Source organism: Cryptotermes secundus, unplaced genomic scaffold, assembly GCF_002891405.2.
Source record: "Cryptotermes secundus unplaced genomic scaffold, Csec_1.0 scaffold295, whole genome shotgun sequence".
NCBI classification, from domain to species: domain Eukaryota; kingdom Metazoa; phylum Arthropoda; class Insecta; order Blattodea; family Kalotermitidae; genus Cryptotermes; species Cryptotermes secundus.
Window position 1 is genome coordinate 554,977 of NW_019729213.1, and position 27,934 is coordinate 582,910.

General features: G+C 41.5%; 1 protein-coding gene across 2 annotated transcripts in view; it reads right to left on the reverse strand.

The window, feature by feature from the left end:
• Window positions 1-27,934, reverse strand: part of LOC111865411 (UNC93-like protein) — a 139,991-nt gene that overhangs the window by 85,409 nt on the left and 26,648 nt on the right. Inside the window, exon 1 of one of the 2 annotated variants that reach the window (XM_023853420.2) lies at window positions 19,537-20,500. The exons of the other annotated variant lie outside the window; for it this stretch is intronic. The gene's annotated coding sequence lies outside the window, so the exon portion shown is untranslated. Of the gene's footprint in view, window positions 1-19,536; window positions 20,501-27,934 lie in introns of those variants that run through there. 2 annotated transcript variants of the gene reach the window in all.

Here is a 27,934-nt window from a genome sequence, read left to right on the forward strand (position 1 = left end):
GTAGTAGCGTAGTTTGTCGCGGGTTCGATTCCCGATGAGGTCACTGGATTTATCAACTGATCTATGCCTTACAGCCGCGCTATATCACTCGGGTCGACTCAGCCTCTAACGTAAATGAGTACCAGGAATCTTCTTGGGGCTAAAGGGCTACCGGCACGAAAGGCTGACAAGATTACTGCACATCTGTAAGCCGGTTTTCTAGAGAAAATGTGGGAACCTCGACGTCTCGCAACTCTATGGGCCTCCACTGCCTGTTACAGGAATAGCTATACCTTTTTCCTTATACTCTCTCATCGCCCATTAGAAACATATACATAAATCTGTAATTTTGCTTGTTGCTCTAGATGGGTGTGTAAACTAGTCTACAACCCTAAATGAAGGGTATGGATTAGGTTTGGCGATTTTGTGTTAAGTTTAATATATGGATGGAAAGGGGGGGCGTAAGAGCGAGAAAGTAACGGGAGGATGGAACAAATTACANCTGCTTTATATGGGTGTGTAAACTAGTCTACAACCCTAAATGAGGTGTATGGATTAGGTCTGACGATTTTGTGTTAAGTTTAATATATGGATGGAGGGGCGGGGGCGTAAGAGCGAGAAAGTAACGGGAGGATGGAACAAATTACATAATGAAAAGCATTAGTGTGATCAGATCGAGAAGGCTGTGCTGTGCTTGACATGTAGCACATTTGGGAGAAATGAAGACAAAGTTTAGTAAAAAAACTTGAAGAGAAGTTGTATTGATGGGAAGATAATATTAAAATGTGTTTTAAAAGAATTATGGTCTGAGGATGGGTACTGAGTTCAATTGGAATATTTGGTTCTATAAAATGAGAAGAATTTCTTTACCAGCTCTGCGACTATCAGCTTTTTAAAAACGTCTCCGCTCCGTTAAGATATTCTGTAGTCTGTCATGTCGTCACGAAAGTTTCGTAGGAACAGAATACCTTCATCTTTCAGGGAAGTTGGGAACCAAGTTTGGAAAGTGGCATGATATCACTTTCTCCAACTGACATTTCTTTCCTGACGATGGGGCTAACGTGTTACTCCGAAACGTTGTTAGTAACCAGACTACATGGAATCATTACCCAGAAACCAGAATTTGAATCTTCACTCGGGTGGAGCAAATGGCTGCTGCCGTTGCCTCTTGTTCATTAAATGTATGTACTAACATGCGTATTCACCGCAGCGGCCCGGGTTCGATCCCGGGTCTGGTCAAGTGGGATTTGTGGTGGACAAAGTGGCACTGGGGCAGGTTTTCTCCTAGTACTTCGGTTCCCCTGCCAATCTTCATTCCACCAATCGCTCCACAATCACCCTCACCTATCATCTGGGGCTGGTACAATAGGCCAGAAGTGGCCGCAGTACAAGCGACTTAGTTCCACCCCACTAGCAATAAAAAAAATATGCGTATATGTGGTATGTATGTATGTAACTATTACGCATGTGGTGTGACTGATAGTGATAGGAAGGACGTCAGATACAAATAAAATATCTCGCAGAGTTAATCGGACCCTCAGATTGTTCTACTCTCTGCATGGATTACGTCTACATGTCAGGAGTTAGGTTTAATCAGAGTATTTAAGATGTTCTGCAATGAGTTGCCTTCCGTGCAGGTAATAACAGGTAAGCTAATGTAGAACTTTGCATGTGGAGACAACAATTCCTGACACTTAAGAAAACAACATAACATGCCACTTGTAATTTCACAATGTTGTATAACGATAGAAAAAACAATCATGTAATTGAGCAATTCCGCCTAGGGAGAAACTTTTTGAAAAGCTGATAGATGCTCAGTTATCAGTGTTTTATGAGACCATAAGTTCGATGTTATGTTTGCAAGTCAGTTACTGTACCATACCCCAAGTTATACTGATTAAATTTACGATATATTACTTTAAGGTTCAATTTAATTGTGGGGGCCACCTACATTGAACCAAGCGCTAACAAATCAGCGCTGTCCACGGCAGCTCCAACGGCCATTGGTTCTCAAGAAGGATATTTCGTCATAGAAGTTAAACAAGAGAGAGTAAGAACGTCTGTTGGTACATGAAGTTAAGGATTATGATTTTCTTGAAAATACTGCGAACTTCAGTTCTGTTTATCTATTCCTGTTGCTCCCACTTTGGAGCATAGGGCATCCGTGATATGCTTCGTTTCACTTCAGTTTCTTAATCTTAGACAGTCGGTAGGACTCCTTGGACGGGGGATGAGTCCGCACAAAGCCGCTACCTACACAGGACAACATAAACACAGAATAAACGCAGACATAAGTGGAATTCGAACCCACGATACTAGAGTTCTAGAGGGTGAAGACATTTCATGCCTTAGACCGCGCGGCCACTGTGATCGGCTCAAATTTCAAATAAATTTAATTAATTTCCAGAGGAAAAGTCCCAAAATAATGTCGTATAGGCCAACAGCAACGAATTAATTGAAGCTAATTAAATACACGTATGTGCATCTGTAAGACTAATATTGGAAATATTCACATAGATACAACGCCACTATAGTCAATGGGCTGCGGTGAAAGGAAACAGAGTTTGTTACGGCCGGGAATCAAACCCAAATGGTACGACGGTTTTTTCCTTGAATTTCTTTCACTTTTCTGTTGCTTTCCGGTTTATATTTGATTTAATCTATTTACTTTGCCAGCACACTCAAATCACTGAACTAAAGGAATGCTTTTAATGCTATTACTAATCAAATTATGCACAAATATTCTGTGAAAAAATATATTGTATGCATTACTGTATTAATTACATTCTCAGAAATTCGAGACAGGAAAATGTGGCAAATAAATACGTCTGACAGAGAAAATCTCCGTTGCCTGTAGTCCGCAAGCGAAGTATACCGACCGAGCGATCGCCACTTGTCGGCGAATTTAGTGCCAACTATAGCGCATAGAGGGTGTCGCGTGGTCAGCGAAACGGATCCCAACGGCAGTTAATCTCGGTTTTCTCTGACCGTAGCCGCTATTTCCTTGAAATAACTCCTCAGTTATCCTCATGAGGCTGAGTGGACCCCGTTCCAGGCCCACTACTTCTCAGAAAATCTGGTAGGGCCGGGAATCGAACCCGGAACCTCTGGATCTGTATTCAGGAACTCTGACCACCAGACCACAGAGGCGGGCTCGTCAGTGACAGTAAAAATCAAACTTACGTTGGCGAAGAAATGAAGGTCATACTGAATTCTGAGAATCCTGGCTATTATTCAGTACAGAATGTTCAAGCTTACCGTGTCTCACCTTAAGCCTAAGTCTGTCAGGAGTGCTAAGGGATGTGCCATATGAGACAAAACTAAAATCGAGTATGCACCGAAATGGTTGAAAATTACCCAAGAAATGGAAGTATAGACGAAGAAGGGGGAAAATAGTTAATTCAACTGAATATAATTGACAATAAGAGATCCCCAATATTTCGTCTCGTTTGAAAAGCAATCAGATACAGAACAAAACAAACTCCGTGGCTTTAGTCCGCAACCGGTACAGAGCCCATTAAAATATATGTGAAGTCGGGATAGGCTGGAGTGTAATCCGTGGAGGGCACTAAAAGGAGACCACGCCTACCAACAGAATCAGTGACGCGAGAGATTGAACGATAGGAAAAATTCAGAAATTTAGTCTGACGTGCTGCCAGTGTCGTTTCCGGAAATGAAAGTGTAAACTGAGTGACGCGATGTGGCAGTTTTATTGTCTGTAGATGTGCTGGAAGTAGGTCCGGTTGGTGCAATACTTTCTAAGAGATCCACATTGCGCCTGCCGCTACAGACCTGCGCATTATGTGCCTACACACGGACACAAAATATCTGAGGGTTCCGAACGGAAACTGTTACCAATCTGAGATATTCCTATTTATCTATATGCGTCCTTTATACTGAATGAAGTGCATTAATGACAGAATGGCGATCTCTGCCTATCTGTCTCTCTGTCTTTCCGTCCACATGCTGCTGGAAGGATAAGCTCAGTTAAAAAATCCCGTGACCTCGTCGGGAATAGAAACGGCAACCTTCCGCTTTGTGGCATAGTGTCTCAACCAACTACCCTGCCGCGTGTCCCACTTGTTCCCTTTTACGTCGGAATGGAAATAAACATTTTTAGAAAGTTTTAATGCAAAAATATACCAGAGAAAGCTGGGTCCTCGTTCCTCACATGAGATGTTTGTTCTGAAGAGTTAGGCAGAGGACACAATAATAGGACTTTGGATCTTAAAATCTGTTACCAGTTCATTGACGACGTAGAAATATCGCTCGCATAAAAAAGACTTTATAGTGGTACTGTAATTTCCTTATAAAAGTTCTGATTCCATCTTTCTATTAATCATATTATTTAATCCTTAATATCAGCGTGATCTATTGATTTTTTGTATGAAATTTTGTAATAAACTGCATTCTGTCAGCACATTTTTGACTTCTTTCTTTAAAAAATACGAATATGTTCACCTTACGGTCTTTTGATGTGTACGTAGCATTAATTCAGTTTAATTCATAATATTAATAAATCTTCGTATACCATCCTTAAAGATTATTTGATGACAGTGTTTTGAAGCAAGAAATTTCTTCAACGATGTAACAAGAAAGCCTCATATGTTTGACTAATTATTGCCCAGAATTTACGTCACATGGTTAAATCTGTTACTAACTAACTACTGACTCCATGGATCAGAATTCTGCGTCAGAAGCTAATAGTCGTTTAGCTAGTTAAAGGATTTCTCGCTTTTTATGAAACCATAAAAGTGCATTATTGTGTCGATAAGAGTACGCCACCGGTTGCTGTCCTGAGCTACATGAACGCAGTCCACATGGCCAACCCATCCAATTATCCGGACCCGTCTTTTTGTCGCGCGTACCACCCTACACGTGACATTATCCTGCTTCCAGGGCCTTTAGTTCTCCATACACGCCCTTATAGTTCCACAAACGTAATCGATTTGACTTCAACAGCATGTTCTCGTCTTAACAGTTTCGTTTCCCGCGAAGCCTAGTGTCTTCTGGGATGTGATACTATTTACAGACTTTTCAGCCGAAACTGATACCTGCATCATCAGGGTAGAAGATTCATCTTAATGAAGTCACTGTCTTATTTTTATTAAACTATGAGGATGGAAGCAGCGTGTTTCTCCGAAATGTTGATAAATATCTACCAGAATACATGACGTCACATTCCAAAAGATAGAAATCTTCATGGTTATCTACTTGGCAACCTGAAAAGTCACATAGGAATCTTCGTAATTCCCTCCGTGAGTATCTCAAATTTCATGAAGCTTCCTCTCCGGGTTTTCCAGCAAAAAATACAACATTCGGTGAAGAATTTATCAAGAAACCGTTGCGGTTGTCGATGCATTGTACTCACGTTACGCAACTCAGTAACATAAATATCTACTAAATTACGAAGTGGTAAGTAACTTTCTGTGTAGTGACCTTGTCGCTCTTAGGTTCAACTGCCCTTTCAGAGCAGGTAGAACAGAGCCTTAGGAAGAATGTGTTCGCTAGAGAACACAGTGTGCCATCAGGCGCCGATAAAGATATTGCAATGACTAGTTATCTGAAGACAGGTAAAAGCTATTTTAAAACTGATTAGTCTTGCCCTTCTTACCTTCATCCTTACGGGATTGCAACGGGCAAACTTCGAATGAGATTCTGTGCTGTCTGTGACGGAAGTAAACAATAAAATATGCGAAGTCTTGGGGTAGGGGGCGACATATTGCGGTAAAGACTAATTGATTATTTATACCGTCCCGTGTGGAGGCGGGTTAGAACACCTCCACTATAGCCCTGTGTGTCGTACAAGGCCACGAAAAGGAAACCCCGATGACTCCAGGTATAAGTGGGCCACCATGTCCATACAGGAACATGGTCCTCCAGGTTGGGGTTGGACGCAAGGCTGTCGACCTTGCTCTGTAAGAAAATAATCCTGTTGCGAAATACAAAGAAGTGAAAACCGGAAGTTCTAATTTACGACGGAATGGAAAATCTATCAGAATCTTCTAAGGAAGGCTATGGACCAAAAATTGTTTTGTCGATGATTATTATTATTATTGTTATGTATACCGGTTATAAAAATTAGTGTCGATATGCGATGTAAGTGTTAAGCGTTGGGCGAGACGTTAAGAAAAGTGGGAAACTTAGGTAAGAAAAGCTTAATCCCAAATAGAACACTTTTCTTTCCGATGTAATAAGAACAATTGTGGGACGCTTGAACAGATGCGTAGAAAAGCATAAGTAAATAAAGGTCGTGTTAGACACCGGCCTCGTACCGCGGCGGTCCGGGTTCCATCCCAGTTTAAGTCATTTAGGATTTGTGGTTGACATAGTGGCACTTGGCTTATTTCGCCGAGAACCTAGGTTTCCCCTGCCAGTTCTCAGTCTACCTACTGCTGCACTGTTCACTGATCATCGTATCATCGGCGTGATACCGACAGCGCTGTTAAATATGAAGTTAAAAAAAAGAAATGAAGTCTACATGTTTTATGATTTTTTTTTTCAAAATATGATATACAAAACTGTTTTAATATTTGCTTACCTTCGCACACGTATCTGGTGTTGAAGTAGATCTGAAGTTAATGTTTTATATGAGATTGGTTTCGGATTAACAGGCAACAGTTTTAGTTTGTATTCCGTATGCACTCTTTTCAAGCTTCGGTCAGAGCAATGGCGATTTTTACGCAATTTTTTTAATGATTTTTCCTCAGTTCCTTCAAGCAAACTTCAATATATTATATGCAAACAAACTAAGAACTCCTTTTCACTTCACTGTTTCATAATCATCTTCTGATCTCGATTGACTATAAGCGGTTTTTGAGGTAGCGTATGGTCACATATCCCACGAAACAACCAACATCGAAGGTGGTCACAAAACATTGACTGCACAGTTGAAAATTGGCTCTGTAATTCTCATGATCTCAGTGAGGCGATACGGTACATGAAATTGGGTGACATAATGAAACGTAACAAGGATCAAGGACTGTCACAATAATAAACAGTCATTGATGTGTATCAGAGGTGGCAGTCTGCGGTCCGCGAGTCGGATGTTGTGGGCGAAGGGTTCGGTGCAGTCACTGTTTTAAGTAGATACTATTGATGCAATCGTTAGTCGCTGGCTTCCCACCGCGGCGGCCTGGGTTCGATCCCGGGTCTGGTCATGTGGGATTTGTGGTGGACAAAGTGGCACTGGGACAGGTTTTCTCCGAGTATTTCGGTTTCCCCTGCCAATCTTCATTCCACCAATTGCTCCACAATCACCCTTACCTATCATCTGGGGCTGGTACAATAGGCCAGAAGTGGCCGCAGTACAAGGGACTTAGTCCCATCCCACTAGTATTACAAAAATACGATCGTTAATTAGTGTTTTAATACGCACACATGTTATAGAGAGAATTTTGATCGCAGAATTTTAAGAAATGGATGCAAGTCCACATTTTTTTTTGCAGGATTTGGGGTTCTCACAGCTGTTCTTATGAAGACTTCTGCCTTCTGGCATAGGATAAGGCCATGTAGCCGTTTCGAATTGAACAGACGTTTAGGAGGAACATTCCGCCTCAATTTTCAGGGCCGAAGAATAAGCCAAGCAAGAAACTATCTCGAGCCAGATTAATTCAGTCCATACCATCGTATCCTATCTCTCTAAGATCCATCTTAATATTATCCTCCCATCTACATCTACGTCTTCCTAGTGTCCTCCTTCCTTCTGGCCTTCCCACCAAAATCCTATATGAATTTCTCTTCTCCCCCATTCGTGCTGCATGCCCTGACCTTCTCATCCTCCTTGACTTGATCATTCTGATTATATTAGGCGAAGAGTACAAGTTATGAAGCTCCTCATTGTGCAGTTTTCTTCAACCTCCCGTCACTTCATCTCTCTTCGTTCCAAATATTCCCCTCAACACTCTCTTCTCAAACATCCTCAGTCTATGTTCCTCCCTTAATGTCAGATACTAAGTTCCACACCCATACAGAATCACAGACAAACTTATAGTTTTGTATATTCTAATTTTTATGTTTTTATACAGCAGACGAGAAGATAAACGGTTGTTCGCTGAATGGTAGCAAGCATTACTTGAGTTCATTCACCTCTTAATTTTCTCCTGAATCAAATTTGATTTGTTGCTGTCGTTCCCAAATATATTTATTTGTAATTTAATGCGCAATTTATAATATAAATTTATATTATATAAACATATGGATGTGTACTATAGAATATATAATTTCCCAAGACTTCTTTGCTATAAATAGAAATTTTTTTGAATAAAATTACTCATCAGGAATTTAATAGTACCTATATAATAAATTCGTGCTGTTTTCTCAACTCATATCAGTTTTATAGACGAGAATCATTCGTTTATACGGCAGACGCTGTTTCTACATCATTTCCAATGCAGCAAGCTGTCACTATGTGGCATTCAGTATTAAACATACTCATAATATTTTCATAAATAAACAAAGTCGTTATTTCAGCAGGTCTACAGCTTTTATTAAGGAAGACCGAAATAATGAACTGTTGTTATTGCAAACTTTTTTGAATATTAGAGTTAAATTTACCGACCACACAACACGTTTTTTATTTACTGTCACACTACATGTTTCGACCTCAAGAGGTCATCCTCAGGTGTACGAACACAGTTGCACAATCACACGCAATCACATTCGTTTTTCCACTTATTTTGATTCTGTTCAGGATACAACGAACACAGTTGCACAATCACACGCAATCACATTCGTTTTTCCACTTATTTTGATTCTGTTCAGGATACAGGATCAAAATAAGTGGAAAAACGAATGTGATTGCGTGTGATTGTGCAACTGTGTTCGTACACCTGAGGATGACCTCTTGAGGTCGAAACATATAGTGTGACAGTAAATAAAAAACGTGTTGTGTGGTCGGTAAAATTAACTCTAATATTGATTAAATACACAACAGGATGCAAGAAACAATTAAACTTTTTTGAGCTGGCAGTAGAGTCAGAGTTAAACAGAGAAATTTTAAACGCTCCTGGTGCAATCCGTTTGTAGCCTGAACTCTTTGGCAGGCACTTTCCGATAACTTAACTGACTGAATTCCTGTTAAGGTCAGCATCGAATGAAGAAGAAGAAGAAGAAGAAGAAGAAGAAGGAGTAGCGTGTTTAGGTTATTCAGGTTAAGGACAAGCCATGTGGGCGTCACTCTGCAGGATTCGCGAGTTGATGTAATGCTTCATCAAGGTAATTGTTTCTTTTTTTTTTTTTAATGAATTTCTGGTCACCTTGCTCAAAAGCGAAAGTGTTTTAATACTGATTTTCTGTGACTTATATCCGCGGTGATGTTTTCATTCCACAATTTTGTAATGAATGACTTTCTCCTTACAGCACGGAACAGGAATTTCCCGATTTCGCTGTTTCCATGCATAACTTGTCAAAACCTTGACAGTTGGAGGAAGTCCCTCTGAAATTGGCTTTATATTTTCGAAATCTAGTTAAGCTGTAACGTACTATCTTTTTTAATGTGACGCCTTGTAGTATGGTAGATGTTTACCGACTTTCAGTACTGCCTCCATCTTCAGGGTCGAAGAATATGTCCAGCAAGAATATAAACACGCAGGAAGTAGAGTTACTCTGAAGATGGAAGTGGTAACTGCAGAGAATGTCCCTAAACGTCCTTAGCAGATGGAGGTTTGTAACATACTATGTGTCTTCTGGATTCTGAAGAGCTGTGACGATAGTGTATAACACAGAATTACTTGGTTTTTGGACTTTTTCCATCGTCCGTTATTCTAGAAAATAGAAAACACGACGTTTCGGAAACTGGATATGTTTGAGCCCTCAGGTGAAGGAGGGGGAAGACACCTACTCAGTTGGGCCCCTTAGAAAGAGCTAATCTCAGTCCAGTGATTGAGATTAGCTCTTTCTAAGGGGCCAGACTGAGTAGGTGCCTTCCCCTCTCACCTGAGGACGGAAGCATATCCAGTTTCCGAAACGTCGTGTTTTCTATTTTTTAGAATAACGGACGATGTAAAAATCCAAAAACACAGTAGTTCTGTATGTTTTGTGTCGGACCGGCTCTGAGGCCCACACAGCCTCCTATCCAACAGATACCGGTGGCTCTTTCCCCGAGGGTGAAGCAGCTGGAGCGTGAAGCTGACCACCCATCTCCATCTAATGCCGAGGTCAAGAACGGCGGAGCTATGGGTCCGCTCCCCATGTGTCTTCATGGCGTAGTGCTTAACTAATTAAGGACAGGGACAAATTAATTTTTTTTTGCCTTTATGAGCTTCTGTTTTAAAAGTGTTACATTTTGAATTTATTACTAATCTAATCTGTTACGATAATATCCTTATTTGGATAGATGGCCCCCTGGGTTGAGCCGCTGATAGTGGCTGTACTGATGAGGTTCGTAACATGCGATGTGATCATTGAGTTTATTCGACGTTAAGTAATGGAGTGTGATTGTGTGGTGTGAAAGAAGCTGTGTTTTGTGCCTATTTCCCAGGCCTTCCTTTAAATCTGTATGCCTCATAATGGATGCTTGACTGGTAAAAATTGGGTAAAGTTAATTTGTAGTTCGTCTGAAATTATATTCTGCCATTTGGTGCGTTCCTGAATCAGTAAAAAGAAAGTTAAAGATAACCCTGTAACAGGTCCATGGGATTGTGAGACGTCGAGGCTCCCACATTTTCTAGAGTCTTGGTTCATAGATGGAGGTGAAGTCAGCCTCACGCGCCGACTGCCCTTTACCTCCCAGGAAGATTTCTCTTAGGGGCTGAGCCGACCACTAAAATATTAAAAATCGCGTAGGTTCCAGGGAATCCATACAGATTCCGAGGTCTTTATAGAGGTTTTGTAGTGGAACTGTTATGTTACTGGGAGTTCTGCTCTAGGACCAACCCCAAGTTGGAGGATCTTGTCTTTTTTTCATGGTTTCTAATTCAATCTATTCATAGCTATTGCAGGTATTTCGAGGCCGCGGCAGTAAGGGGCCGTAATAACAGCGGTGATGATGATGATGATGATGGAGGTAGAGCGGAAAAATTACAGACCTTCTGCATATATACTATAACCGACGATTAATAATTTCTAAATTGTGGCAGTGTTGTGTAGGAGAAGTTGTAAGCGCCTGGTAGACAGACCACCTGGCATGTTCGAGATGACTGGCCGACCTTGCCAGAGAGTTTCGTAACATTGGTAATGTTGTCACGTCCGATATGCAGATGTTTCAGACAACGGTAAAGTGAAAAGAACGCGCGAATGTATGTCTAGAAACTGTTGTAATGCATACAGTTCGTGAATCCTTTCCTGATGAGTGAGGAGTGCACTCACTATATCCTGACAAGGCCCATGGTAATCAGAGCCTACGTAATATAGGTTCCGAACTCAGTAAACGCGGTATACCTATCGAACATTGGGGTCGTGGGTTCGAATTCCACTGAGCGCATGGATGCATGTCGGCGTTTTTACATGTTTGTGTTGCATGAGACAGGCCGATCCTTCGTTCAAATAGTCTTACTAGATGACAAATTCTGTCTTCTGGGTTATGACGCCGTGTAGTGCGTTCAAAGTCAACCGATGTTTGAGAGGAGCATCGCCTCCATCTTCAGGTTTCTGCTTGTCACTTAATTCTACACTGGTTTCTTGCTCGGCTTATCCTTCGACCCTGAAGATGGAGACGATATATTCCTCCGAAACGTCGGTTGACTTTTAACGGACTACACGGCGTTGTATCCCAGAAGATAGTGCTCTTCCCAATCGCCGCTGTGAGAAACTCAGACCCTACACATGTCTTTAAATGCAATTCGGAAACACGGAAAATGTGAGGGGTTTGATCGCACGTGGCTGTCTGCCGCACGGGAAGAAGAAGAAGAAGAAGAAGAAGAAGAAGAAGAAGAAGAAGAAGAAGAAGAAGAAGAAAGAGATAAGCAAATTTACGGATCCTCGCCTGCATTATATACGTAGTTCCATTATTGGTCAAAGCGAAAGATGTCTATCAGGTTCCATGTGTACGTCCGTCTGTAGGTAGTTGGAGAGATAGAATCTTACGAAGTTCTGAGGATGGAATACTAAATTTCGAAATCACTTACTTTCGCTCAACTAACAAGCTATCAGTCTTGTAAAGCCAATGTCTTTTTATCTATTTTTGTTTTGTTTATTTAATAACTCTGATTGTGGCTTCGAATATCAAAATGATTAATAAAAAATATTTTTTTAATTATATTGATGAAGGGTGTCGTAGCTTAATATGGGGTGTTACAATCAGTATTTGTTAGAAGGACTAGGAAAAACCACGAAAAATCGTAGGCTAATCTGTGACTCGGTTCAAATTCGAAACTGGCATCTCAGTATTTTTACGCTTCAATCAAATTGATCGGTCTTTGTATGCCAAAGTATTCATACTACAAATGACAGACTTATGGTGACCAAATCAAGGAGGATGCAATGGGCAGTGCATGTAACACGAATGGGGAGAAATGGAATGCATATAGGATATCGGTGTGAAAACAAGAAGGAAAGAGACAACTAAGAAGACCAAGGCGTAGGTGGGTGGCTAATATTAAGATGGATCTTAGAGAGGTAGGATAGGATAGTATGGACTGAATTGATCTGGCTCAGGTTAGGGACCAGTGGAGAGCTCTTGTAAACACGATAATGAACCTTTGGATTCCGTAAAAATTTTGGGAAGCACTGGAGTATCCAGTTATTCAGTACAGAGGGGGTGGGTTTCCCCATGCACCGCGACTAATAGTCTATTGTACGTCCCCCTCTAATTCTACTTTCGCCCTCCCCTACCGATACTGGTGCCCGCTATCTCCCCTTACTGCCAGCGAGGTCGGCCCTCTACTGGAAGTGGTACCCGATAACTCTCCCCTTTCTACCAGCGAGGTAGGCCCTCTACTGGCATTTGTACCCGATAACTTCCCCATCTACCGGAGGCATTTGAAACTACTTGGGCGGGAAACATTTTGCCTAATTTTGCTCAGAGGTCTCCTAGAGACATGAGGATCTTTTACGTGCCGTAAATCTACGACACGGGACCCACGGCTTAAAGTCCCTCCCGGAGGACTTGTTCCCTGAATTTTTCCGCCGTGTTTGAACCCGCGTACCTTGAGTCATGAGGTGGGAACATTACCCCTAGACTACGGAGGCCGCTAAGCACTGGAGTAACTGCAGAATTGATGGTTTCTCAAGAAGGATTCAGCTTCTTGGAGTTAATTAGTTTGTTATGATATAATGCTTCTTTCCGATCGTACTACAGAAATATGGAGCGCAAACATTTAAAAATATGTATAAATAGCTGGAGCTCGGATAAGTTGTTGTGGCCTTCATTGAAGTTGTGTGACAGCCTTTACTTAGGAAGTGACGGTTAACTATGCCAAGTGACACGCTTGCAGCTTTTGCTGGGTTCGTCGCTGAGAATCAAAGAACAATGTCGAATTCTTCTCCCATTACAGCTGTAAAATTATAGTGATATATTGGGTTTCTGGACTTTATCCATCGTCTTGGTTTTTAAGATAACAAAAACACGACGTTTCTGAAACTGGATCTGTTTCCGTCCTCAGGTGAAGGAAAAGGGGAACACCTATTCTATTGGGTCCGTTGGAAAGAGCTAGCCTCAATCACTGGACAAACCAATGTCACAAAACATGAAAATTATAAACACCTGAGACCAGGCTAAGTCCATGAGAGCTAATAAGAAAAATTTTCATAACAAATTGTTGCAAACACATACAAGCGTGGAACCAGGATAGATAGATCTGTAGAAATTTATGCCACGAAACCAAACACATAACCAGGTCCATGACCCCACGGCATGGAATAGAAAGAAGAACTAGTAACAAAAAACTAATAGTGTCTAACTAGCGTCAACAATGGAGTAAATCACGTCTATCTAATTTAGAACTTAATAGAAATGAATAAAAGCATATATCTCGTCATGAAATTATTAACTGCATGACTTTAAGTTCTTTAGAACCTGAAATCAGCTGGTTGCAAAATTATTTGCCTTTTATGGGTCCCGTAAATTTGTTATCGTAATTAAAAAATCCCACCACTGGACCATATTTCGTGTTGCTTGAATCCAATTGACGTTCCCACGCCGCATGACCTTGAGAAGTAATGTTCAGTAAATTGCATACTACGCTAAATATACACGTTGGCTTGCTTGGTACACAAAGAAATTTATTTTAGTTTATTACATTTTTAAAGCGAGTATGAACCACTGAGAAGAGATATGAAACAGAATTAGATTTTGGAAGCTGTCGAATGAAAATGACACATATTTCTGACGAATCTTGACGCGCTGTTAGTTGTCTTCCGTCTCCCACAGTCTTGTGAATCTGTAGTAAATATTTGATAAAGTGATACAAATTAAAATTGAGCCAAAAATGAAACTGTTGGGGCCGTACACTCTAAAATATAAATAATTCATAAGATATAAATATATAATACATGAATTCACGTTTTACGGCGATCTCTATGCATTTTCCTTGATATTTACTTCTGGATTCTGATCCTGTGTAAGTAAAAAAGTAAAGAGTAAAGCCATCCCTGTAACAGGCCGTGAAGGCCCATAGGGTTGTGAGACGTTGAGGGTCCCACATTATCTAGACCAGCCATGTCAAACATGCGGCCCCCATAGCCACAAAGTACGGCCCCTCAACTTTTAGAGCTAATTGATATTAAAATCAATATTAAAATTTTAGTAGAAATATTTTTTGTAGAGACAATTTTCCAACAGACCAGAAGACAAGAAGTCTCACGTAGACATAAATTAGCAGGCTGCAGGAAAAGTGATTCTGAGAATTGCAGAAGGGTTTGTCCAACTAACGGTTTNGTTGTCAGCCTTACGCACCGGCCACGCTTTACTCCCCAGGAAAATTATTTAATTAATTCCTGGTACTCATTACTGTTAGAGGCTGAGTCGACCCAAGGGCCATAGTGTGGCTGGAAGAATTAGGTCACTTGAAAAAATCCAATGACCTTATCGGGATTTGAACCCGAAACCTTCCGGCTTGTAGCATAGTGCCTCAACCAACTACGCTACCACGTGCCCCCTGATCCTGTTTAGTAGTGGAAAATTAAATTATTTCGGCGTCTCTGAGTGAGCATAATTTTATTAGGCATTATAGGGAGCTGCTCTAGAAAACTAAAGCTCACTGTGTACCGTGTCATTATTCATCCAGTGGTGCTACATGGATGCGAAACGCGGACCCTTACAAGAACCGGCTTCGAGTGCGGAAGAGGAAGGTCTTTCACAAGATCTCGCAGTCTGCGAACATGGGGAGTGCGCATTAGGAAAATGACTAGGTCTGTAAGCTCTATGTTGAGCTTGGACTAGGTTCATGTGGTGGGGATGCAGGAGGGTGGAGTTCCCAGGAACATTTCTGATCAGCATCCTGGGTGCAGGAGGAAACCTGGCAGGCCGAGAAAGAGATTGTTGGATGATGTCACCAAGGATCCGGAAGCCCTTGCACTTCGAGGCTGGAGGAGGCGGCCCTTGGATAGGGAAGAATGGATGAAAGCTGTAAGATAGGCCGGGGCCCTTCGTGGACTGTAGTGCCGGGGGATTGATTAATTATAGGGAGCTGTGTCCATGCACTCTACCATCGCCATGGTGGGCAAGGGGCATTTGTGATACCATCCATTACCAGATTGGTTTGGATAACGGTAACGCTTAAGATTTGTATTCGAGAGGTGCTCGGTTCGAAACACAGCTGGGACGTAGCTCATCTCATTGTACATGGTATTTCTCAGTTCCTTCAGGATAATTACATGGCAGTACCTTGATTACGCCACGATAACTTCCTTTAAAGTCCCTTCCAATTCATTATTTATCAATCATTCTACTATTCAGCGCTATATACATAGTACAGATACAGAAATCCATTAAACAACAAAAAATATCAGCAATTGTAAATTATTTATATTTTACACAATTACAGTACTTTATGATCTCCTTGTTTTGTCGCAGAATACAGTGACTCGCAATATTTCGCTTGCAAGACGCACTTATGATGACGTTTCTATCTAAGACCACTGTAACTTTTCAACCTGGCACCAACTCTCGGCGCCTGCAATACCGACTTAAGTCTCACCATGCATCGTGCTATGATCGATGCGAAATTTGCTTGCCTGCTAACATCATGTAGCCAGTGCTTGAATACTGTTTTGTCCTTATTAAATCACGTACCCTCACTAAATAATTCCCTCACTCACTCATGGAACTGAGCCCTTCTTGAGAAGCTGCCAATTGTGCAGCTACTCAGGAACTTCCCAATATTTTATGGAGCCAGAAATTTCATTACCGTGTTCAAAAGAGTCCTCCACTGGTCCCTAACCTGAGCCAGATCATTCCAATCCATACCATCCCATCCTATCTCTCTAAGATCCATTTTAATATTGTCCACCCACCTACGCCTTGGTCTTCCCAATGGTCTCTTTCCTTCTGGCTTTCCCACCAATATCCTATATGCATTCCTCTTCTAACCCCATTCGTGCTACATTCCCTACTCATCTCATCCTTCTTGATCATTCTAATTATACTTGGAGAAGAGTACAAGTTATGAAGTTCCTAATTATGTAGTTTTCTCCGACCTCCCTTCACTTCATCTCTCTTCGGTTCAAATATTCTCAACACCCTGTTCTCTAACACCCTCAGTCTATGTTCCTCTCTTAATGTCAGAGACCAACTTTCACATCCATATAAAACAACAGGAAAAATTATGATTTCGTATGTATACAGGATACAGAAATTAAATTGTCACATGTGCTTAAACATCGAGCTGTTAAAAATCATAGCAAAGTTTAGGGACAGATCTACGCGCTCTTAACCAAGACTATCAATGGGGGGATAGCGGTCTGTTTCATGCTCTGGCCACCTTATTCTCGTATAACCTGTCCTCGATACTGGCTGGATGGACTCTCATAGTTGGTGCAGATGTGGTGATGAATCTTGCCCCCTACCGGGGATTGAACACCGGTCGTTTAGTCACTTGACTGACTTAGTGTGATAGTATCTTTTTCCTTACACGCTTAAATATAGTCATATAAACATATAAGACGACATTCGTGTCAAGACTTCCGATACATCTGATGCTGGATATCACGAACCGGTGCTCAAGGCTGTAATATGATGCAGGCCTTCTCAGGCCTGGCGCACAACTTCTGAGCGTTAATGCAGAGATAAAATAAAGTGGTCCCTATGCTTAAGTAATTAAGCGCTACGCCATGAAGACGTATGGGGAAGTGGATGTATAGATCCACGTATTCTCGTCCTCATTACTAGTTGGAGGTGACTCCCCGGTAGCTTTACCCTCGGGGAAGGAGTCCTCGGTACCCATTGGATAGGAGGCTGGGTGGGCCCCAGAACCGGTCTGGATGAATTGATTGGAGAAAAACTTTGGCCTAAGCGGGAGCCGAACTTCGACCCTTCGGCCATCCAGCCCGTAGCCGATCGCTATACCTACTGCGCTTCCCGGCTCCTTAATCGAATGATAACTTTATACAAAATATGCATCCCAGTTACTTGAAAAGTTACCTGCCCATTATCAACTTTGTCATTAAAGTAAATTTAAACTAGCAGAAAATAATTACTAGAGTTGATGCCTGTATTGTTACAAAACAATGCTAGTGCAGGCCCACAGTTTTACAATATGCATGACAATGAAAACCGAAATTTTAAATTTATAACGGACGTTTTCCCTCGAACCGTAATACTTTTGATTTGTATTCAGGAAGTACCCGTTTCGAATCTCCGCCGTGACATCAGCTGTCCTAATAGTTTCCTCTTTGTTTTCTTCAGTTCCTCCAGGCCAATTCCGGAACGTTGCTTTGAATTATACCAGGATCATTTCCTGCTACATCCTTTCCACTTTACTATTCGGTATCTACTGAGCATTCGATGATATATAACTTCAGTTACTGAGAGCGTCTCTAAATGACTACATTGAAATGAAATACATATACTCGTATATTAGCAGGTTTTTGATTTTTACATTAATATTATTTCGTCTTTACTGCGTCGTGTTATCGTTGCCAACCGGCATCCATGATTTATTGGCGCCTATTGCTAACTATGAACGGTTGATTAAAATCATATACCACTTGATTTACTAAGCCGATTGTCAAGAAAATGTGGGGACCTCGACGTCTCACAACCATATGGGCCTCCGCAGTCTCTTACAGGGATAGATTTACCTTTCTTTTATCACTAATTCTATTTCTGAATCGCAGCTTCTTCAGCGCTGTTATGATACAGAAGACACCATCGTTTACTCGCATGCCAAAAGAGCAGCTTCGAGTATAATTTGTATATTTTAAGGACAGAAGGTTTCCAGGGCAATCTAGGTAAAAGCCCTGGCAGAAAGGGAGAAGGGCTGAGTTGCTCGACGTTCTTGTTTTGAGTTCCAGTAATGTATATCACATTTCCTATCGTGATAAAATAGACGAGCGATTTCAACAGAGTTATATTTGATTATTTAAAAGTGATAACTTACTATGCATATTAAATATGGCTGGGGGCACGCGGTAGCGTAATTGGTTGAGGCACTGTGCTAAAAGCCGAAAGAGTGTGGGTTCAGTTCTCGAAGAGGTCATTCGATTTTTCAATCGACCTAATCCTTCCAGCGACACTATGGCCCTGGAATCGACTCAGCTCTTAATAGAAATAAGTACCAGGAATCTTCCGGGGGGTGGGTAAAGGGCGGCCGGACAGAGTTCTGTGAACCGATTGTTTGGAAAATGCAGGATCCTCGACGTTTCACAGCCCTATGGGCCACTAGGACCTTTTCTAAGGATAGCTCTACTTTTTTTATTAAATGTTGCTGATTCTGACAATTACTTGCCAAGTTTCTTCGAATTTCTTAATCAATATATTATGTAGATTAAATCAGAAAATTCTGTGTTGATTTAAATACAAGTTATCTAACGAAAATAAGAAATGATAATTCTGTCTCTTCTATATGAAACTTAAATTTTTTGTTCCCTCTTCCGTGCATATAACGATGCATGAAACTAAAGTTGATGAGATGTATAGAGAAAGATTGGGATCTGTTTATCTCGTACATAGCCTATTCTTTCTGCTGTAAAATCGACACATTATATAGAAGAGAAATATATTTTAAGTCTTGAAGATTTACTGAAACTAAAAGTGATAAAATCTTCTCCTGTGGCGGCCGTCTCAATCCAAAGTCGAAAGTCGAGCGTTCCGGAGACATCCGTCATTTTCATCACGAAAATATTGCTGGTTGTTCGAGAAAATTCTCTCAATAAAATATATTTGGCGTCATACAATAATAAATTTTCCGGAAACTTTTCCAAAGTTATAATTTTTTTTTATTGGAAACACGTTTCGGCGACTGGACCCTGTCTCCGTAACGTCTGTGCAAATAACTGTCCAGAAATTAGATTTTATTGACTTATATTAACTTTATATTTTGTGTTTTATTTTATTGGTTTGCCTAATACCAAACTGCAAGTTCAAGGAGTTGTTGTATATACACTAAATACACTATTATTACTCTTTATATATGTTTGAGGTCTGTAATAACACATATTTTAAAATAAGATGTCACTTACGATATGTATGTAGATCTTCACCGTGTGTCCAGCACCAACAGTTTATAAAAGTTGCACTTAGTGTTGACTTCTTACCGATGAAACGTTTGGTATATAATCACCGTTTACACAAAAATTAAGTCACATTTAACAATATAATTGTGATTTTCGAATCAACCTATACTTTGTTTCTGTGTCAAACACCTCTATTTGCTATGTCGCAAGACGATTGGTTTATCTGAAGAAACACGTATCGTCTCTCTCTCGCTCCCGACCTGTAGTCGCGAACCTCAGCAATGCACAATCATGGGGCTTTTCGAGATGGACTTACCGATGCCTGGCACAACAGTACAGTGACAAGTAATTTATCTAGGGAGGTAGCTGTACTCTGATATGTTGTAACCTTCCGCAATGCATACCAGGTAGCTGGTATGGTCTGGTCTGGTCTGGTCTGGAAGAAAGACTGAAATCACTAACACCTGAACTTTCTCTGAATGTGAAAAATATATGAACCTATTTATCGATAATTAAACTGAGAAATTGCTTTTCTTCTTTGCACTCGACTATTAATTACAAACGAACTTATTTACAAGTCCAGTGAAACTCAACCTGGCTTGTCTGTGCTTTGAAGACAACTAAAGACAAGAACTGCTTTCTAAAGATCGAGAATACGCTACTGTAAAGGGGAGCAAGGAGTGGACATTACCACCACTACCTGAACTACCAGTCTGTACCTAGCGCCACGAAATTCTGCCTCGAGGGGTAAAAACTGAAGACAAGAAAACAGGCTGCAGACTGTCAGTGTTGGGAGCTCCTTCCTCTGCTCACGTGACCTACAAGAACGCCCCCAGACAAGTAAGAAATGTTCCTCTACCTCCAGCAGCCACCAAGAAATCCAATTGCAAGATCTCAAGAAGAGATGACGTCACACACGACCCTCAGCGTCTTCAGGCGTTCCCTTCCCCTCTGCCTCCCAACCGTTACAAGTTAGGTCCTTCATTTGGAGTCTTCGCGTATCAAATAATCGTGCATGCTTCGCAAGCAGAGATAGTTGCGTGCAGGGTATGCGAGAAGCTTCTGGAATTGTCCGCGTGTTGTCGTCACTGTCGCTAGCCAGAAAAAGAAAAAAAAAATGATGCCGGATGAACGGATTTCAGAAATTAGTTTTTAACTCTGAAAATTGTGAAAATTTTTAATTACCGACTGTGGGCGTAGGCAGGGGCCATTCACAAAACTCAAGTTACGTTGACATGCGGATGTGTCGCCAAGGTCACAGTTGCGAAATGCGACAGATGTGTCAGCATTCCCTCCACATTTAATAGACAATGCAGGGTCGTTAAAGAGTTTTATTAAATCATTAACCCGCCCACTGAATTGTGCCTACATATCTCCAGTGTACGTGATTTACACGTATTTTCCTGAAACCATACATTTAGGACAGAAGCTTCCGGTTGTTTGTTTAACTGTTAAACCGCCCGGCCAGTCAAACAGTGTCATCGCATGGCACAGTGTTAACGCCCACGTGACTTGTGCGGACGATGCAAACACGGTCCTTGTGTGATTGGAAACTGCTGTACTTTCGAAGGAAAATGAACCATGAGAAGGATAAGAAAGGTGCCAGTCGTATGTCATTTTATAACATTTTGTCTGCATTTTCTCTTTTATTGTTTATTTCTGTATTATCGTTACCTAGCGTAGATCGATAAGATGAAGAATAGATTAGAAATGATTTAGAAAGAAGTGGTCATGGCCTGATCGAGATAGTAATCTTAGCGTTTTCATAGAGAAACTAAGGGAAAGAACGACAAGCGGTGTCCCAAGATTCGAACTGAACGCCTTACAGATGTAAGTCTGCAGGGTTACCGCTACTCAAGTCTGCTCTTTATACGTGTATATATTGTGACGTATTGTTATAATATTACGCGTCGAGACTGGTTGCTGGGCAGTTTTGTAATATATGCGTTTCTACAATAATGGAAGAGGTTTTCTATGTGGTCCGTGCCGTGGCTATATAACGAGGGTCTGTTACAGCTAGATTAAATGGAGACCCCGTGTGGAGGCGGGGTTGAATACCTCCACCGTGACCCTGCGAGTCGTAGGAGGCGACGAAAAGGGAAGTCTCAAATTTGAGACAGTAATGTATGGTCTCAAGTCCCAAGGGACTAGTGCGCTGGCAAGGGCCAGCAGCATATACAAAAGACAGACCCGTCCTCTCGTCAGAGAGGGCGCCCCACAGAAACAAGACCGTAACAGTCGAGTAGTAATAAATATCTGGTCATGAGCCCCAGGAGGGTGCTCGATACCAAGACTTACTGACTGACTGATCGCCAGTCGCAATGTGACTTTGACTTTGACTAGGTTAGATTGGGGAATTGAGTAAAGTTCCGGAGCTTCGGCATTCGGAGGTGATTTGAAAGGAAATGGCAAGAAGACTGCCTAGTGATTCGAAGTGATAGCTCGTGTGTTAAAATCCGTTGCCAGGAAACGGATAGTGAAGACATTGTAAAGGCCTAGCCATTGTTGGGATCTGTTACCTAGCAACGGCTATTGTAAGCAGCTGTTGAAGGCTTCAATTATGTGTTATAGTTACATCAATCTTCAGAGTGTTATAATTACTTGTACTTAGGAATTTTGAGTATCCAATAAATCGATTCACCAATGCAAACCCCCTCTATATTTCATTAATACGCGTGACAATATGTACATATATATATAATCGAAGTGGCTGGGGTAGATCACGAAAACTACAACATGGACGGCCCCTCTGGAAGTCAGCATTCGGCCTTTGGAATGTAAACCATGTCAGGCGGCTTGCTTTTGTATACACGAAAAATATTTCGTATAAAAATGTCGAATGTTTTATATACTGCCTTGGTGTAGGGCTTGCATGTATAACGCGCTCAGCTGCAATGATGGTTCGGTTACTATCATCAGAGGAAGAGTTGCTGGTGACACGTTTGATTTTCCATTATGGACACAAGTAAAAAATTGCTCACATTTAGAAATCTGTGTGTTATACTGCTGGGCCTGCTGGGTATGTGTCTTTTTAGCTGTTCAATTTTGTTATAATAACACAAGCCAAGAAGCTAAGTTCTCAGAATGCAGTGAGAAAGTAAAGCCCCAGTGCTTACTTAAGCATGGAAACATATAGCGGAGTGCAGACATAGTTCATTATTCTCAGCTTGTACTCTACATAGTGGTGAGGGGTCAGCTTCACGCTCCTGCCGCTTTACCTCCTGCGAAAATGCCCACGGTACCCACTGGATAGGAGGCTGGGTGTCCCCCACAGCCGGTCTGGACAGTGTGGAGTAAAGAAAACCGCTTTCCTTCACTGAAAATCGAACCCCAGCCCCTACACCATCGCTATACAGACTGTTTTTTTTTTCTTAAAATGTTGGAGCACGCATTTAAAATAATTCTTAAATTGAATATGAAAGATTCCGATATCACGTTTACGCTGCATATATTTTGAGCGATAGAAACACGTTTAATGTGTGATGAGAAACAGTGACACTGTTCTCTAGGCTACAGATGAGCAGAGTCACGGAAGAAAACCATAAATCGCATTACGACCGCGGTGAATTTCTTTGCATTGTAATTACGCTTGTTATTTCTTACTTTGTGGTAATTGACACAAGATCTCTGCAAACAAAAGAATTGAAGAAATATATACGACTTTCAGTAGTTCATACATACAGTTCTCAGTTTCATTAATTCCACTAGGATTTAGAAGGAAATGCGCGAGATTTATGACGTGTATTGTTTAGAACTGACACCCTACATTTTTATGAGCCTACTAACTGAAGGGGCCTAAGTGCTCAAGAAATCATTGAAGGTCACAACTTATTTCACACATGTCAGTGATGGCGTGGAAAATCTACATCCTTCGTACTTTTGCTGGTTATAACCGCATATGAGCGAGAAATTACTGGCTTTGGATCCACATAAGGAAGAAGAAAACAAGATCCTTAGTAATGCGATAAAAAATTGTATTATCATCTTCATCTTTCGCCTTCGCGGTAACAGCTCAGCTTCCCACATTTTCGGGTGATAAGCAGAAGGAGACAGTTGGGAGGACGTTCTGATTCATTCAAAAATTTCCGGGAACTTTCAGAGAAGCTCACATAAAAAGAGCATCATAATTTTTACTGTTCGCCAGATACTTGGAACTAAATTTAATTATAATAGGATGATTAATGACACCTTCGTCCAGTGTGACTCAGTTATATTTCTTTAACTCCGCGGCCTGTAATCCGCAAGAGAACTATACCGACCGAGCGACCGCCGCTTGTCACGAAGTTAATGCCAACTTTATGGGATAGAGGGTGTCGCGTGGTCAGCGCAACGGATCCCTACGGCCATTAATCTCGATTTTCTAAACCGGAGCCGCTATTTCTTCGAAATAGCTCCTCAGTTATCCTCACGAGGCTGAGTGGACCCCGTTCCGGACCCACTACGTAGTTCTCATAAAATCTGGTCGCGCCGGGAATCGCACCTGGGACCTCTGGATTTGAAGCCAGGAACTCTGACAACTAGACCACAGAGGCGGTCCTAGGAGTGTGTTAGGGTAATCAAATGTATGTATTCTTTGTAGGGGTAGAATGAAGAGGGCGCCGAGTGACCGCAGGATACAAAATAACGGATCAGATACATTATATCATGAAGATACAGGGAAAAGCTATGAATAACAGATATCAGGACAATAATAAGAAAGATTGTCGTAAGAAGTGGATAGTATACCATAAAATGGAACTTTCTGTCAAAGGACGTAAAACGTGCGATAAAACTATGGTAAAAGTAAAGCTATCCCTGTAACAGGTCGTGGAGGCCCATAGGGTTGTGAGACGCCGAGACTCCCACATTATCTCCAGATAATCGGCTCACAGATGGCGGTAAGGTTGTCAGCCTTACGCGTCGGCCGCCCATCACCCCCAGGAAGATTCCCGATACCCATTCCTGTTAGAGACTGGGTCGACCCCAGGACTGTAGTGCGGCTGGAAGGATTAGGTAAATTGAAAATAGTCCACCTCATCATGATTCGATCCCGCGACCTTCCGGCTTGTAGCATAGTGCCTAAAACAACTACGCTACCGCGTGCCCAGATTTACTGATGAATGATAAAGAAAAATATATTCAGCTTCAAAGCACACCCTCTTGCAATACTTCCTTCCCTTCAGTTCAATTAACGTTACCTAATTTCAGATTCACTCCTTACATGAAATTCCGAGGATTTGTGCAACACTTTGATTCTGAGTTACACTGTTATATATGTGAATGTTAATGACTTTGAAATTCAGTGTAGTGAAATCAGTTTCTGTTTGAATAAGCGACCCGTCATGCGTGAGGAATCGATTCACACTGGGACATTGGTTCTGCACACTCTTTCACATTGCATATAAAGCCGAAGGCCAAAATACACATGAATCATNGTGAAGTAAAGCTAACCCTGTAATAGGCTGTGGAGGCCCATAGGGTTGTGAGGGGTCGAGGTTCCCATATTTTCTCTAGACAATCGGCTCACAGATGGCGGTGAGGTTGTCAGCCTTACGCGTCGGCCGCCCTTCACTCCCAGGAATATTCCTGATACTCATTTCTGTTAGAGGCTGAGTCGACCCCAGAGCCTTATTGCGGCTGGAATGATTAGGTCAATTAAAAAATCCACCTCATCGGGATTCGAACCCGCGACCTTCCGGCTTGTAGCATAGTGCCTCAATCAACTACGCTACCGCGTGCCCCTTTATGTTACAATAAGGTTAAATTAAATACATGCTGTGTCGGACTAGATCTCTGCCAGTATTTTAACGAGGACCCCGCTGCGTATTTAATTAGGCTTAGGGAGCTCAATAAGCAACAATATTTCCTCACCTGTCAGTATATCACATACGTCAGTAATGGAGTGACCAAGGAGGTTATGCATAGACCTTATCTAGACAAATGACAGTAATTGTGTGCGTCAAAGGAAATTAAGTGTTCTACTGATAAAATGGTCTAGCGTGGTGTTATTACACCCATAACATCAAACTGGTTCGTGTGCTTGAAGTGTCATACAAAATTTCGTCCGTTGTAACATATTTAATTGCTCATTTCTCAATAATACACAAGAATATTATTATTATTATTATTTATTTTAACTGCATGTGGTTTTTTACCCGGTGGCAGTGGTACTACAGTAAGACACAACACAAACACATCACACAAAATAACACGCCACGGTCAAAGAAAACAGCACACAAAACTACACAAACAATAAAGGACACACTACACACAAGTAATACAATAAAGCAAGTATTATTTTTGTTAGTTGTTACACACGTGCAATAAAGCAGCATTTTTGGAAAGTGATGTGATTTCTTTAATGGAAGCTTTGGTTAGTACCCCTTAGCAATTATTACACCGAAAGCTTACGTGCCGAGTGAACGTAACGCTCTAAGGTTGTGTTCGGTATCTCCTCGGTTCGACTCTTTCCCGGAACACGGCACGTCCTGAGTTTCTTGACTGTTTTCTTCATCCAAGTTCCAGAATATTATCACGAATAGGCCACCACCGCTTCCTTTCAAATCTTGTTCAAATCATCAGTCATTCCCCTATCGGACTAGTACTAACTTATTGTGACTTTAAAGCCGTTTGTTGGACCTTGGCCGATTTTTCAGTTTCTTGATTTTATACACAGTCATAGGACTCCTTGGACGGGGGATCAGCCCGTGACAAGGCCTATACAGGAGAGCACAAACAGAATAAATGCACACAGACATCCATGCCTTGAGTGGGATTTGAACCCACGATCTCAGTTTTCAAGCGGGCGAAGATGGTTCATTCCTTAGACCGCGCGGCCACTGTCATCGGCTGGTACAAAGAACATCTTTAAATAATCCATAAAAAAGAAAGTGCTCGTCCTTGGCCCGGACTAGTCTTAAAGGACCTATACTGAACTAATGAAAATGCTTAGTGATTGTAACTTTGTGGATATAGGAATAAAAAAAATATTATCCAGGGATTTAGCTCTTCATTTCGGGGTACTTTAAAAGTAAACTTACTAAAACGAATAACTTTTAATTTATTTTGATAATCGTGTTAATGCAGCGAAGAAGAAAATAGATTATTGAATTTGTTGTTGTTAATTTCCACACTTTACAATTCTTTTCCAGCCCATAATGTCTTCAGTAGTAGTTGCCTGGTAACGGCTGCTAAAAATGACTCTTCCTCTGCTCTCCTGTTCAGGTCCTCTCTGAACGGCGGCTCCCTTCCAACTGAACTATTCTTACTTCAGCTGTCGTCCTTATAACCGCTTTGCACGAACGGAGTATAAAACACTATTTCCAGCAGTACCTGTATTGTTGCGTGCGTATCCGTTACCGCTGGACACCTACAGTATATTTACTTATATATTGTTTATTTGACAATACCAGCAGTATCCCAGACTACATAGCGTTCAGTTAGAGGAAGATCAATGAATAATATCTGAAAACTATGCGGAAGGAAGTGGTCGTGGCCTGAAGTATTATTCAGTCATTTGCCTGAAGAGAGTGAGGAAAAAACAAAAACAAAAAAACAATAGAAAAGTAGTCGCTTCCCAGCCGAGTTTCGATCCTGGCACAAGTCAGATGCATTTCCGCTTAAGTAACTTTCTGAGTTTAAAAACCTAGTTTATATTCGGGCGTCATGTGACTAAGATGAAACGAACAAGTTGGTAATTTTAATCTTAAATGCCGAAGACCCGTAGAGTCCTGCAGTTGAATTGCATTACGTTGCAAACAGGTTCTGATAATTTTACGCACGTCTTCCAGTAGCTTTCAGGTTATGGGTTTCGGAGTTACCCTAAGTGGTCGATGCAGGACGCATATGAACATCATTTTCGAACCTCTAGGCTTCCCCTTCTCACACACAGCCGTATGGTTACACCGGACAGATAAGTTTCGTAATATACTTCCGCAAACAGAATCAAGATGTTACGTAACAGTGCTCACACACGTACCTGCCTGCACTGACCACGTCAGGTCAAGGTCTTACGTCATGAGATGACCAGATTAATAAAATATAATGTTACTACATGTTTTTGTTTGATTTGGTGTGATTAAATGCTACATTCCCATGATTTGTGTGCTCATTCAGTGGAAAGTCCATGCACTAAATGGGACGTCAGTTGTTTTGAGTGACGTCTCACTCTGTATCGTATGTACCTACTTTTTTTTTTTAATTCTCATAGTAGGGGGTGGAGTACAGTTTGGTCCATTCGGCACGGCGGACACTGACTGGCCTATTGTACCTGCCTCGGGTGATTATGATAATGGAGAATTTGGTGGAATGGAGATTGGCAGGGGAAACCGAAGTACTCGGAGAAAACCTACCCCAGTGCCACTTTGTTCACCACAAATCCCACTTGACCAGACCCGGGTTTGAACCCGGGCCGCCGCGATGGGAA